We start from the raw sequence: 13736 nt of genomic DNA, 5'->3' as shown, positions 1-13736 counted from the left end.
CCTATACAACCTTTAACTTTGCCTCACTTTAGCATCCTTCACCCATCCAGCTCTTGAACGCTTTCAAGATATCTCCACTGTATGGGGAGGGGTTGTGGACTAAATAAATATATATGTCATGAAGATTGATATGAGGCAAGCATACTAATGGACTAAAAAAAAACTAGGGATAACAAATAAGGATCGGAGCCTAAAATCGATAATATCTCTGTCTCTCTCTTGCATTCAGATGAGCGGTGTGGGCGGCCATACTTGGCGAGATCGGTCGTGCAAATGGCGGCATTCTAGAAAACGTGACGTAGATGAACCGTATGGATTGTCCGTTGCCTGGCAACGGACAACTGATGACGTAGGCTGGTAAAATTTTCGCCCCCGGTACAATTTTAACGTGACAGCGGCAAAAAGGAAAAAGAGAAGATCAGCGGTCATAAATGGTATGTTGTGTATGAACTTATTTATTTTGTGTGAATTGGCAGTAGACTTGGCTGTGTGTGTGTGCGTGTGTGTGAGAAGTGATGTAACGTTAAAAAATAAGTATGATTGTTCATCTGAACTGAAGACCTAACGTAATGTTATAAAAGTCAGTGGACGTTAACATTATGACAATGTTTTCATATCTGTCATTAGTGAAGCTGTAATGACATTGTATGTGGCTCTGTTTTGGAAGAGGGGGAGGTGGAAGACTGCTTTGGTAGCATATGATTTTCCTGTAGGCATAGGGACCTGAGACTGTTAAAATAATAATAATGATATTATTAATTAATGATAAATTAGTTAATAATAAGTCAATGGTTGATAGTTGTGTGTGTTAGGCTGCTGTTTTTTGTGTCGGTCTGTGTGGGTAACCAATGACTGTAGTAGTTATAAATGCAGACCATTTGATTAGCTGATGCCCTGAGTCACTGATTTTAATACAGTAGCCTATTACTATTGGCTCTGTTCTTGCAGTTTTTCTCATGTTCTCTGCTCTTATTCTACCCAGGCTCCTGAGGCGGAGGTGGATGAATGAGGGGATCACGGTAATGTCACCCATTTTTTTGATTGCCACCTTTTGTGTCATAAATATCAGTTCAGTATTCAGTTGTGAGTAGAAACTTTTGACCAAAAAATCCATCCTAACTCAAGCTAACAAGACTAAGATATTTTTGTCTTCCTCAGTGGATGGATGGTTGGTGATGTCACCCATTTGTTCTTTGTTTGATTGCAACCTTTTGTGTACAGCCTTCTTACTAGTGATGTATTTTCTAGTTGTGACTTTTTTGTACTATTTGGGCCAGGCCCACAGTTTCCAGTTGCACACATTATGTGATCAACTTACATCAACCATGTGCAGTTTCTGTAACCACACCTCAACCTGTGAAGGCTTCAATTATCTTATAGTCTGATATACTAACTTTACAATATCTACTGACACTGAGCTGTGATAATATAACACTGTGAAGACATGCAGGAAACATTCTGCATACTGATAAAGTGTTTGTTCAATTATAAATTTGATTTATATTAAAATCCATTAATGATGTTTTTTTATTAACATAACTAATGTTCTAATATTATTTCAGGGCAGTCACGGGCCCTCAGAATTGTCCTAACTTTTCACCCCCTAATGGCGCCTCTTACCTTTTGTGTAATAAAAGCTGGTTAAAATACATGAAAAAGTACAATTTTTTATTTCATAATGATAATATGTAATGATTTTTCACCGCCGCATTGAAAATGTCCCCGATTTTCATTTCAGAAATCTGGTCACCTTACTATACAGAGAAGTTGAGGAATATAGGGTGGTATAAAATCATAACATCAGATATCTGCACTATTTATTGGCTTGTTAGATACTCTATGAATACAGGTGACTTGAAGACAAACTACCTTTAAATGGCTTTCAAAGTGGGGGAACAATAGCACTGCTTTTTTGTGTCAGTGAAGAATAACCGTGGTCCTGGTGTACATTTTGGAAACAGTATGGCCACAATCATGTCTGAGGGGCCACCTATTGGGCTAGTCCATCACCCAGACATTGCTCTTGAGGACGTCATTGAATTCAGCACGAAAGACTGGGAAACTTTCATAGGAGTCAGATAGCTCTAGGAACATTCAACATGTCCGAGCAATTGGCCGTCTTGTGAAATCAGACATTACTGTAAACTCAACAGTGAGACAGTCAGACACAATCAAATTGGATCCTGTGCAGAATCTCAGAAACTTGGAGAGTTCTTCTTCATCCAGTTCTCTGATACCTTCGCAGATGATGTTCCATGTTTTTGCTTTGCTGTCATATCTGCTGGGAACTTCAACAGCTTCAACACCTTCTTAGTTGTTGCTTTAAGATTAGCATACATCTGTGTTAGCTTCTCCTAATTCAGAGTGATGTTTGGAGTTGTGCTTCCCCTCCAACAATCAATAACAAACATCGGCTTTTGCACAAGTTTCTGCAATTTCTGTCAGGATTGTTGGAAGATTGTCGGCTGAGATCCTTCTTCTGCATTCATAGTTGTCAAGAGTCTCCAGAAGGTCATCCATTTCAACAGATGAGAAATCTTGTAAAGCTTGCTTGAGGATCTCTCGGTCTTGACAGCTTACAAACTGCAGAAAGCTTTCTGTCAGGTAACTGTACACAACTCCAAATAACATCTCCTCCACAAAAGCAGATGCAAGCTTGATAGGAAGGTCAATCTTGGTATCCTCTCACAAAAATTCTGCCGATGGCTTTCCAGGTTTCAGCCTTGAAATCATGTCTGATAAAGGGTGCTTTTATTGTTGTTCCAAGTGTGCAACAATCATAGAAGTCTAGCCAAAAAGCACTGAGGACATCTCTAAGAACTCCTGACCCAACGCCAGCTTCCTCTTTTTTATCTGGAAGAATTCGCTTCACTACCAGTGGTCTGGTCAGAGTGTCTGTGTCAGAAAATGCTTCAATCATGTCATTGAGAGAATTTGAATAGTGGATAGTTATCATTTTTGCTTGAGTTGTGTGGTCAGGTGTTTCCACCTCATAAATCAGTGTGTCATTCAAATCGAATTCAGCATCTGGTTGTGGGCCAAATGTAATTTCGGGATCAGAGATATATGGGTTATCTGACACTAAGTCATAGTTTTGCAGAAGAACTACATCCTCCTGTAATACTTCTGGTAGAAGAAAACTGCTCTCTGACAGCACTGGGAAGTCTGTGTTGACTGAGTGATTTGTAGCAGTTGAACCATCTGTGGTACCTGGGTGAGGACGACTAACCTGGTCTTCTGCTGAGCAACTGGACACCAGAGACAGGGATTGGCTGCCTGAAAGTTCAATAATTTCATTTTGGCCCTGAAGGATAAGATCATCACATTTTTCTTCTGAATCATAGGCAGAGGCGTCTTCATCTGAGTGTGGTTTAGGCTGAGTGGCAATATAGAAACGCAGCTTGGCTAGTTTGACAGTGTCGTATATTGCAAATTGAGACATGATCAGTGAAAGGGTTTTGTTTGAAGTCCCACACATCAAATGTGTCTGATTCATGGCCTTTACTTGAAATGCCATTAGGGAAAAAAAGATTTTTCCACTCTTTCAGGATTTCATTGTATCCATCACTGATGTCCATCACAACCTTTCTAGTGCCCCCTCCTTGTTTTGCTTTAACCTGTTTAGCTTCACTATCTTCTTTGTGGATCCAACCTATCTCAACGCTTCGTTTAGTTTGCCTTTTTACCGGTGTTGATGTTTTAGGCATCTTCTCATTGTCTTCGGTTTCCTTTTCTCTGTTGTGGGCTTCCTCGTCTGATTCTTTGGATTCTGTCTTATAGCTTCATTTTCTTCCTGAGCTTTTCAAATAGACCCATTTTTTATTTTGAGAGAGGGGCTTGATTTTTGCAAAAATTGAAAAGTGCAATTCTGTCTCCATATGAAGGAATGTATTTGGCCAAAGCTGAATCATCCATAAGCATGACAACGTCTTTGTCAATCTGTGGAGCAAAGAACAACAATGATAAGGGTAGAATATCAAATCATTCCCGTATTTTCATGCATGTTCCCCTGAAATACAAAAATGCAATATAGTGACTTCAACAAGCAATTGACAGGGACACATAGTATATGCTGTCTACAAACTAAAATATAATTCATGGAATCAAGCAAACCTCAGCAAGTATACTATGGGGAGCACCTGTTCCCAAGCTTTGTCTGAGGAGAGGCCCACAGTCTCAGACTTTGTAAATCCATGTAGGCCTATTATCAAATTATCAGCTTAGAAAGGTACGTACACACAAGCTACTAAACCCTTGTGGTCAAAAAAGCTACTATGCTACAAATACAGCTCTCTTTTCAATTAGACAGGAGTGCTTGAATTCAAACTTGTTAAACTAGGGTTATATTTGTAGACTACAAAAGTCATGGACACCAGTGCTATCTGCTGAACTCTCATTTAATAATCATAGCATAATTCTACATCCCAGAAAGTGAGGACAAAGCATTTGTAGCATGTGAGCGTGAGATAATTGTCATACACATTCAGGCCTATTTAAGTGTAGCGCCCCAATGCCGCTTCTCATTAAAGAAAACATTTTAACTAACTTAATAATTCCCATGACAGGTAAACATTGTTTTAACATTACTAACATTTTAAATTCACATTTTAAACATTATGAATTTACATTTTAATTGAAATCAAAGAAAATAAAAACATGAACTTACACCCAAAATCCCATTGGGCTACATAAGTCCAAATTGTGTCTAGGCTACTGTACTTAAAGAAAGACATTTCATTCATCATTTGACCAGGTGAATCAAGGGGTTAAATTATGCTCCAGATGCACCAACCCGGTATCACGCGATTTCGTGCTCATGCCACGAACGTTAATCTATTGTGTCCCAGAGCAGAATGTCTGACTTTTTTCGTGCTACACAGAACGAAATGTAAACCAATGCATTCTGAATGGGAGCGTTCTCAGACAATTAACGTGCTTCACAAAACGAAACCGAGAGAGAGAAAGAGAGAGAGGGAGGGAAAGAGAGAGAGAGCGGGAGAGAGAGAGGCTTCAGAATGGATTGCCAGACAGTACAGTACACCCTCTAGTTATATATAGGTCAATATTTCAGACCTCCTCAAAAACTGAAAGGAACGTGCTCCACAGAACGCGTGTTTCTCAGACAATTAACGTGCTCCACAAAACGAAACGAGAGAGAGAGAGCTAGAGAGAGAGGGAGGGACAGAGAGAGAGAGAGAGGCTTCAGAAAGGATGTGCGCAGATAGTACAGTGCACCCTAGATATGTTGATGCCAAAAAAAAAAATATTTACGATTTTTTTGAAGCAGACCTACGGTGGCGCTGAGCATTCAACAAATTAAAAAAAGTTTCACCGCTAATGTAGCCGTTAGCACACTCAGGATCTCGTAATTACGAGATAATATCTCGTAATTAAGAGATAAGGATCTCGTAATTACGAGAAAAGATCTCGTAATTACGAGATAAGGATCTCGTAATTATGAGATAAGGATCTCGCAATTACGAGATAAGATATCATACATTTACGACATAAGGATCTCGTTTACGAGAAAAGGATCACGCCTCTCATTCATCAATAACGTTGCTGGCTAGCTGCAGGCCGGCAAAGATGACGCTATCTGACACTATCGTATTTAATCTCCTGCTCGGGTTGAGGCATTGGAAAATATTGATGTTCCTTAAAAGTGAGGAGGGCATTAATATAAGTATGTCAACATTGCGCAGACATCTGAAGTCATTGGCCGGCAAAGATGATGCTATCCGACGCTATCGTACTTTATTTCCTGCTCGGGTTGAGGCATGGGGAAATATGGATCTTCCTTAAAAGTCAGGAGGGCATTAATATAAGTATGTCAACATTGCGCAGACATCTGAAGTCATTGGGACTGTTCAGGAGAAAAGCCCAGTCGGACCTGATGCAAGTGGCTCTCTTCCTGCAGGAGCAGTTGAACCAGTACGGGATGCTTGTTCCATCATTTGATGTGCCAAAGCCCCTCGAATATTGACGCGTTAATTGTTCAGTGGAACCCAGAAGTGGAAATGTTGTTGTCATGGTGGTTTAATGGGCATGTGGCTGGCCCCTCACATTGCAGCTCTTAAAAGTTGAATACAGCAGTGCATTATGTGTTTAATATGGAAGTAAATCTGTGCCATCGGGTTTTGAAAATAAAAACACATTGAATTATAAGCACTGAATATTTATGCATTGAAATAATCTATCTGAATTTTTTGCCTCTGAATTTAACTCTTTACATTTTCAATTTATCATGTTCACCTTTATTTTTCAATGTTAAAAAATTCAACGTTGAAAAATTCAACGTTAAAATATTAAACTCAAATATTTTCAACGTCCCAAAATTCAGTCCGCCAAAGTCACCATCAAAATTCAATGTACGAAATTCAGTGTTAACATCCGGGGACCCAAGAAAGAGCAATCGATCCTAGATGCTAGATCGCGGTCAAACAAGTGTGCGCGTCCTTCTCGTTGGATACCTGATTCTCACGCGGGAAGGCATAACAGATTTAGCCATGTCCAACGGAAACAGCAGCAGTAATGGTGCTTCGGTGAGTACATTTTTCTATGTATATATAAATAAAACAGTCTTGCCCACTCCACAGTACACCCGAGGTATATCAATTATAATGCCAGACTATTGATGTAAATGTCTGTGTTGATAGAATAATGTTCGAAATTACATTAACCTTGCATCGCATGAATCATCGCACTGTTTTATTAGCAGGCTAGCATTGCCCTTTGACTTGCGATAGCCTAGCACGAGCGAACTCTGCAACTAGAAGGACTGAATGAAATGTGTTAAACTGTTTCCAATGATAAAGAACACCAACACCATTCTGTGTATTTATTATGGGGCAGCAACGTCAGTCAGGGTGAAATCGTGGATTCAGCAAGGCGATTGCTGGATTTAATTACGTCGGCTGAAAGACAACGGTGAGCCGATGTCATAGATGTGAGGTTTTGTGTTAAACTGCAATTCATGTATATTGGCATACATACTTTTTAGAGCTGTCAAGCGATAAAAATATTTAATCGTGATTAATCGCATTAATGTCATAGTTAACTCTAATTAATCGCGATTAATCGCAAATTATTTTTCTATGCTAAATATCCCTTGATTTTTTTGTCCCATAATTCTTCTCATTTTAATTCTCTTATTAACATGGTGAAGTGCATCGGCTTGCCTTGTGCAAATGATTTTTTATTGATAACAACATTGGCATATACACTGATCAATACAGGACGATACAAAAAAAAAGCCTATAGTGCAATTAAACGACTGCTTTGAACAAATGTCATTTGAACATAGCAGTCAGGCTACTGCTTCTTTGTTTTGAGCCAAAGAAAGAATTTTTTTTTTTTTTTTTTTTTTATAAAATAATTGCGTTAATCGCGCGATAAAAAATTTAACGCCGTTAAATTTGGTTTGCGTTAACGCCGTTAATAACGCGTTTAACTGACAGCTCTAATACTTTTACATTCTCGATCTATCGGATAAGATCTTGCAGAGAACCGAGGCAGGTCGATGACAATGGGCGTTCAGCCCCAAAGCCCGCCTCGCTTCAGATGGAAATGACCAGGTAAAGGCTTCACAGAAAATAATTAGATTTTTTAAAAGCAACTCTATGCATACTTACTTTGTCGTGCTGTCAATTTGTAGTCACATTTTTACCTGCTACTTACAGTAAGTAATGATATACTGTAGTGTAGCATTCTCTGCTTCTTACTAATATTGCAGACAATCTATGTGCTTTTTTGTGACCATTCAGTGAATTTCAGATTCAGAGTAAAGACCTGTTTTGAAGGTTCAATCATTGCCTGTTACACTTTACTGAAACCTGATGAGTATACAATATAGTGCAGTTTTTTTTTCATGCAAGACAATGTTCAATTATAAATATGTCCGATTTTTTAATGCAGTAAGAAAACACTAACAATGTGTTTTATATTCTAACACTCTTATTTTCTATAGGTCATTTCCAGGGATGTTCACCAAGGCCAGAGGAAAGAGGCGCTTTCCCACCCCAACACTTGTCCCAGCCAAGAAGTTGAAGCCATTAGAGGTGGCTTTCTATTTGCTTCCAAAGCAGTGTGAGAAGACCCCGAAGGAGGGGGACCAAATCCTCCATCTCCAAGCAGGGTTAGGCCGCAGGACTGCTCACCTGGATGAAGCTTCAACACACGAAGAGGTATTCAAATACTATTAGTAATTTAGTCTTGCTATACAACAAAAGAGTCAATATGATGAATTGAATCATCAGTTTGATAAAAGCAAAACAGTGATGAAATGATGTAAGCCAGTTGGCGGCAATAATGTGTGTCGTAAAACACTATAGAAGAACATTGTGAGCGTGGGCATTGAGCGTCTTCTTGAGCGGGTTGCAAAACTAAACTGAAAATATCAAAAGCAAAAAACAGTGGATTCATATGTTTGAGTTAAATATATTTATTCTCCTCTGCCTGCAGTGTGCTTCAAGGCTCTTTAACGTGTGGCACTTGTCAAAGATCACCCTAAAGGCCATATGTCAACTCGTTTCGTAGACAGAAGGCCTGATATCTAACTCCAATGCAATTTTCTGTAGTCGAATAGTCTAATATCTCTGTGACTGAGAAATCCTGAGTCGAGGACAGCCCTAATAACGGCACCAGAAATTATGTTCATGTTTTTTTTTTTATTGCTTTCTTTTATTGATTTTGATTTTGCCATTGGTTCAACCAAGCTATCCTTGTTTCAGAGTGTTAAGCTCAAATACATTTGTATAATTTTTACTTGCAGTTATGTGAGGCCCTAAACATTCTTTTTCCCAAACTGCGGAATGTTTCCGGTGGGTGGCTGGTTTATAAAGCTTCAGGTAGGCCATCACAAGTGTGTTTTGTTTTGCTCATTAATTTAAAAAAGTACATATTCAGCAGCTAACTGCATATTATGCAATGCAAACTTTTAATTAATTCTTACAGATTGTACCCAAATAATCAAAATATACTCTTCAAACTCATTTATGTAAATGTATTATTAAAATGATCTATGTTGAATTTGAATATTTTATTTACTTTGTGTTTGAAAAGTAGAAAAGACAGGTGAACTCTTCAGACTGGACTGTATTCACACAAAGAGTCTAGTTAATTGGCCTTAAAATATATTTTATACATTGTTGACAATTTCTAATCAAATTTTCCTATGCAATATTTTCTACAGCTGGATGGGGCTGCCGAAAAATCACGCTTTTGCCTCCTGAAGATAGTGGCTATTCAGGCAGGATCCTGAAGTTTGCAAGTCGTGGGGCCAAAAATCTCTTCATAGCCCAAATTCAGGAAGAACTGAGCACAAGTCCCCTACAGTTGGATGACGAGTCTTTCAGGAACATGCCGAAAGCAGACTGTCAGAAGTGTGGACTACCAGTTCCGCTTCCACTCCTGACAGAACACATCAAAACATGTGATGTCATTGATGATATAGTCATTGAAGAGAGGGAAAGTAAGAATTATTACTTCTCTCCATCTGCTTCTAAATATCTGGGCGGTATGAATGCCTAGTTTGAGTGCGCCCTAAGATAGCATATTATATAGCATTTTTAAAACAAAATAATTCTGAATCCTTTGGTTCTATAATAACACTGTTCTTGCTTGTAACTTCAATTGCTCAACAGCAGATATGCAGGAATGTCCTGTGTGCACACAAATCTTCCCAACAGATTTTATTGAGGCACACGCTTCGGCCTGTGGGGAGAGGTATCCATTTACTTGTTTGTCCTTTTTCTCTCACCAACAATTGTCTTACTCTTTGTGCAAGTGTGACACAAAATATTTGTATGTGGCTAGTGCTAGTGCAGGGAATGAGATGCATGCAAGTACGATCAGTGAGGAAGAAGCAGCAATACCTGGAACATCCGGAGGAGATAGAGATAGAGATGGAGGTGAGGATGCTTAGGCCCGTGTTCTCTGAATGCCATTCCCCTCTGCCCCATTGAATCTTTTTTTTATTTTTCTTATTAGGCTGGTTCACCATTGCTGACCCCGCCAAGGCCATAGCGCAGTGTGTGGAGAATCATCTCAGCCTTCACAAGGAGGAGAATCCATTGCAGCTAACCATGGACATAAGAAGTAGTCCTACCGAACAGGACATGGCCCTGATCTCCTTTAACAAGCCGCCAAATGTGGAATGGGGACGACCCCTGAACTGCAGACTTGAAGGTTGCTCCAACATCAAGTTTCAGTTGTCAAATTAATATTTTCAAGTATTTCCTTTATCTTTATTCTGTCAAACTGTTTCACAGGAGATACTGCTATTGGCCAGGGTGTGACTCGCTTTTTTTTGTCCTCCTGCATTGAAAAGCTGAAGTCTGGATTTTCCATAAATTTTGGTATGCAATTTAGGTGTATGGCATCCTTTTAAATGCTCTATTTGTTTAATGTTTATTTCAGGTGGGATAATAACGGGGGAGTCCAGTTCAGCACAGACAGTACTAACACATGTTTTTATTCAATGTATTTTTATGTGTTGAACAGCAAATGCCGATGTAACACGGCTTTTTGATGGCGAGCCTGGCCATTTGGTCCCATCAGCCTCTCATTTTCTTGTCGAAAGTGACTTGTTCATGGTGGCGGGGAGAATGCTAGGCCACTCTTTCCTTCACGGAGGACCGTCCTTGTCTGGACTCAGCCCTGCTGTTGTTCATGTACTGCTTGGTGGGAGTCCTGAAACGGCAACTCTAACTTTGGAGGATTGTCCAGACCTGGACATCAGAGAAATAATAAGGCTTGTAAGTTGACTTAAAAAAACCGGTAGAATCCTGGGAAAGACCAATTAGAACACAGCATTTATCATTGCTGTGATGTGTTATAGCCAGTACTTTTTAAAAGGGCACATAGTACCTAGCATTACTGAACTTTGTATCCTAATTTGCTTATTGTGCCTCTGCCTTAAAGCTCGGAGGAGAATCCACACTATCGGAGAAGGATGCAGCAAGTGTCCAGGAATTGGCCTACGCCTGGGACCTTCCATCCATAACTGAGACCAAAGGAGATGGATTTTTGAGAAGTTATTGATCCATGCTGTGAGTGAAAGTTTGAGAAATGTTTGCTTCCAAAATTACAAGTGGCAATTCTTCTTTCCTAAAATCTGAGTTATGTGAACATTGTTTATCTGTCGCACAACATTAGTCAAAATTATTCTGGTTAATTTATAACCAAGGAAACAAAGTGTCACGGTTTATGTAAAATGTTTTACTTCGTATTTGTCAAATTATTTTCCTGGAAACATAAAATATGGTGTAGTCAATGGTCAGTAATAAATGCAAAAGTGGTTTTATCACTGAACTGGAGGACACAGTATCATGTTACTTAATTCCCTTGTGGATAGACACAACAAATGTATATTAATGTTATTATATTCTTAAATTGTCTTTTTCCAATCATTGACTCTCAGATATTGCTTTGAGATGAGGTATTTTATATGTTATACCCGGTCTTGTTACTATAAACAGGTTATCGGCCGTGTCACAAGACAAATAAAACAGCTCAGGCGAGGTCTCAAAGAAACCCCAATGTGGACAGTACTGACCCAACGACCTGACACAGTGGACAGGCTTCTCCCAAAAGAGGGATCTGGGAATATAAACCCTGAGGTACCTTTTTATTAGTGATGTTTTATCAAAGACCTACAAAAGAGCACAAAAGTGATATGCAATACAATTATGATAAAGAATTGCAAGGTTCCCACAGTCATGAAATTCATGACTGTTCATGTCATGCCATACAATTAGAAAAACTATTCTCAAGGCCTTGAAATGTTGTGGAATTAAATGAATGTTGAGGAGAAAGGTTATTATTAACACTGTTTTTGTCTGTTTGTCCTCATCTTCTCATCCTCCGGGAGTAAGTCTTATAATATTGCACTTTAATGGATATATAGAGCTTCCTATTAAAAACTATTCATATCAAGTAATTGAAATGGTGTATAATATTTTTTAAATTTCATGAACAACTTTTGAACATTCATTGATAAAATTGTGTCGTAACCCTGGATTTTTCAATTAAGGTACTTCTTCAGCGAATCACTTGGCCCCGTGAGGACGACGAAGACGCAGATTATTCAGTCGCCACGATATGCTGCATTACAGGCTATCTTCGACAGTTCATTGCTCATGGTAGGTTTACACAATGCATTTGAAAGTAGGCTACTATTAAAATTTTATTTGGCTACATAAATGTTTAGTATTTACTTCACATTTAGGTGAATTGTTTTTCATTGTAATGTTGTTGTTTTGAGCTCATTTAGATATTTTTGGTGAATTTCATTGTTTAATCTCCTCCATAGCTACACCAACCGAATTGACTGATCTGGTCAAATTTTGGACTGGATGGGAGATCCTTCCAAGGAGCCTCTCAGTCGAAGTAGTCACTGGCAGATACCCCACAGCGTCCACCTGCTTTGAGGCCTTGCGGGTCCCAGGGCATTACAAAGATTATACATCTTTCAGAACTGATGTTCTCGCCAGCATTTCATCGTGCCAAACAGGATTTGGTCTGGTGTGACCAAAGACTTTCACAGATTCTTGGGACGAACAGAGAAACTAGCTGCTGTTTCATTTGGGTTGGAGCCAACACACATCTAATCAGGCTGAAGGAATATTGCATTCTGACAAAAGAACACACACTCTTAAACACACACACACGGCACTCACAAACAAACACACACACACACACACATACACACACAAAAACAAACACGTACACACAAACTCATGCAAACACACAAACACACACACACACACACACACACTCTAGATTTCTAGATATTATTCGATTTTGGATGTTACATTATCCACCAGTTATGCTTTTTTGAGTTTTGTTTTAACATTTCAGATAGTTACGTTTCACTGAGTGTTGAGCCCTATGTTACTGTCAAACGGATCAGTCAAAACTGTCAGTTTGACTCCGTTTGAAGCATAACATCTATAAATAAATGGTTGATATCATTTTTTTGCTTTATAATTATTACTTTTCCTAATTTAATGACCACTGGCAAACACAAAAAGTGCAATAGTTCTTCCTCTGTTATATCCAGTATTACTACACAGCCTAGGCTCTGTAAACTGGTATGTAAACAGGCCCACCGTAGCTAGCAACATGCCTGTTTACTAGGGCTGTAACGATACACCAACTCACGATTCGGTTTGTATCACGATTTTTGACCCACGGTTCGATACAGCCCACGATCTTTTTTAAATTAAAAAGCATTTTATTTAAACAACACTTATATAACAATTAACTTAATGTAACATTTAATAACAAATCATTTGGAACACTGAACAGATTCGAACAGAAAGAATACTATTAAAGTATAGCTAAATTAATTAATAAATGACCAAAGATTGCAGTTGGAGGATGCTTGCACAGATTCGAACAGAAAGAATACTATTAAAGTATAGCTAAATTAATTAATAAATAACCAAAGATTGCAGTTGGAGGATGCTTGCAGGTAGGCAAAAACCCTCAACTAGTTTGGTTGTTTAGTCAAATATCCTATAAGCGCTTCTTATTAGGCTATGTAGCTAAAATAACGACATAATCAGGCCGTATAGAATGCAACATGTTTAATAGCCTAACTTTCAATAGATGCGAAAAAACATGAACGTCATGAACGTCGCGAGGCATAGCGTTACGAGTAGCCTATGTTTGTGCGCGAGAATGGCAGTGTGCGCATGTTTGTGTGTGAGTGACGTCAGCGAGTGAGTGGACGA

The 13736-nt window shown here is 38.9% G+C and overlaps 3 long non-coding RNA genes across 3 annotated transcripts; all 3 read left to right on the top strand.

The window, feature by feature from the left end:
• Positions 1–7418: 7418 nt before the first annotated feature.
• Positions 7419–8853, top strand: LOC115556577 (uncharacterized). Its single transcript, XR_003979086.1, has 3 exons — positions 7419–7574; positions 7967–8183; positions 8771–8853. It is a non-coding gene; the product is annotated as an uncharacterized LOC115556577 (long non-coding RNA).
• Positions 8854–9987: 1134 nt separating this feature from the next.
• On the top strand, positions 9988–11012 carry LOC115557421 (uncharacterized). Its single transcript, XR_003979187.1, has 4 exons — positions 9988–10185; positions 10269–10355; positions 10501–10754; positions 10921–11012. It is a non-coding gene; the product is annotated as an uncharacterized LOC115557421 (long non-coding RNA).
• LOC115557420 (uncharacterized) lies at positions 11013–12911 on the top strand. The gene is made up of 4 exons (XR_003979186.1): positions 11013–11048; positions 11478–11618; positions 12032–12140; positions 12311–12911. It is a non-coding gene; the product is annotated as an uncharacterized LOC115557420 (long non-coding RNA).
• Positions 12912–13736: the final 825 nt, after the last annotated feature.

The sequence above is a fragment of the Gadus morhua genome, chromosome 13, assembly GCF_902167405.1.
Source record: "Gadus morhua chromosome 13, gadMor3.0, whole genome shotgun sequence".
In the NCBI taxonomy this organism is placed as follows: domain Eukaryota; kingdom Metazoa; phylum Chordata; class Actinopteri; order Gadiformes; family Gadidae; genus Gadus; species Gadus morhua.
The sequence above is the reverse complement of the archived record's forward strand: the minus strand, read 5'-3'. Positions and strand labels throughout refer to the sequence as shown.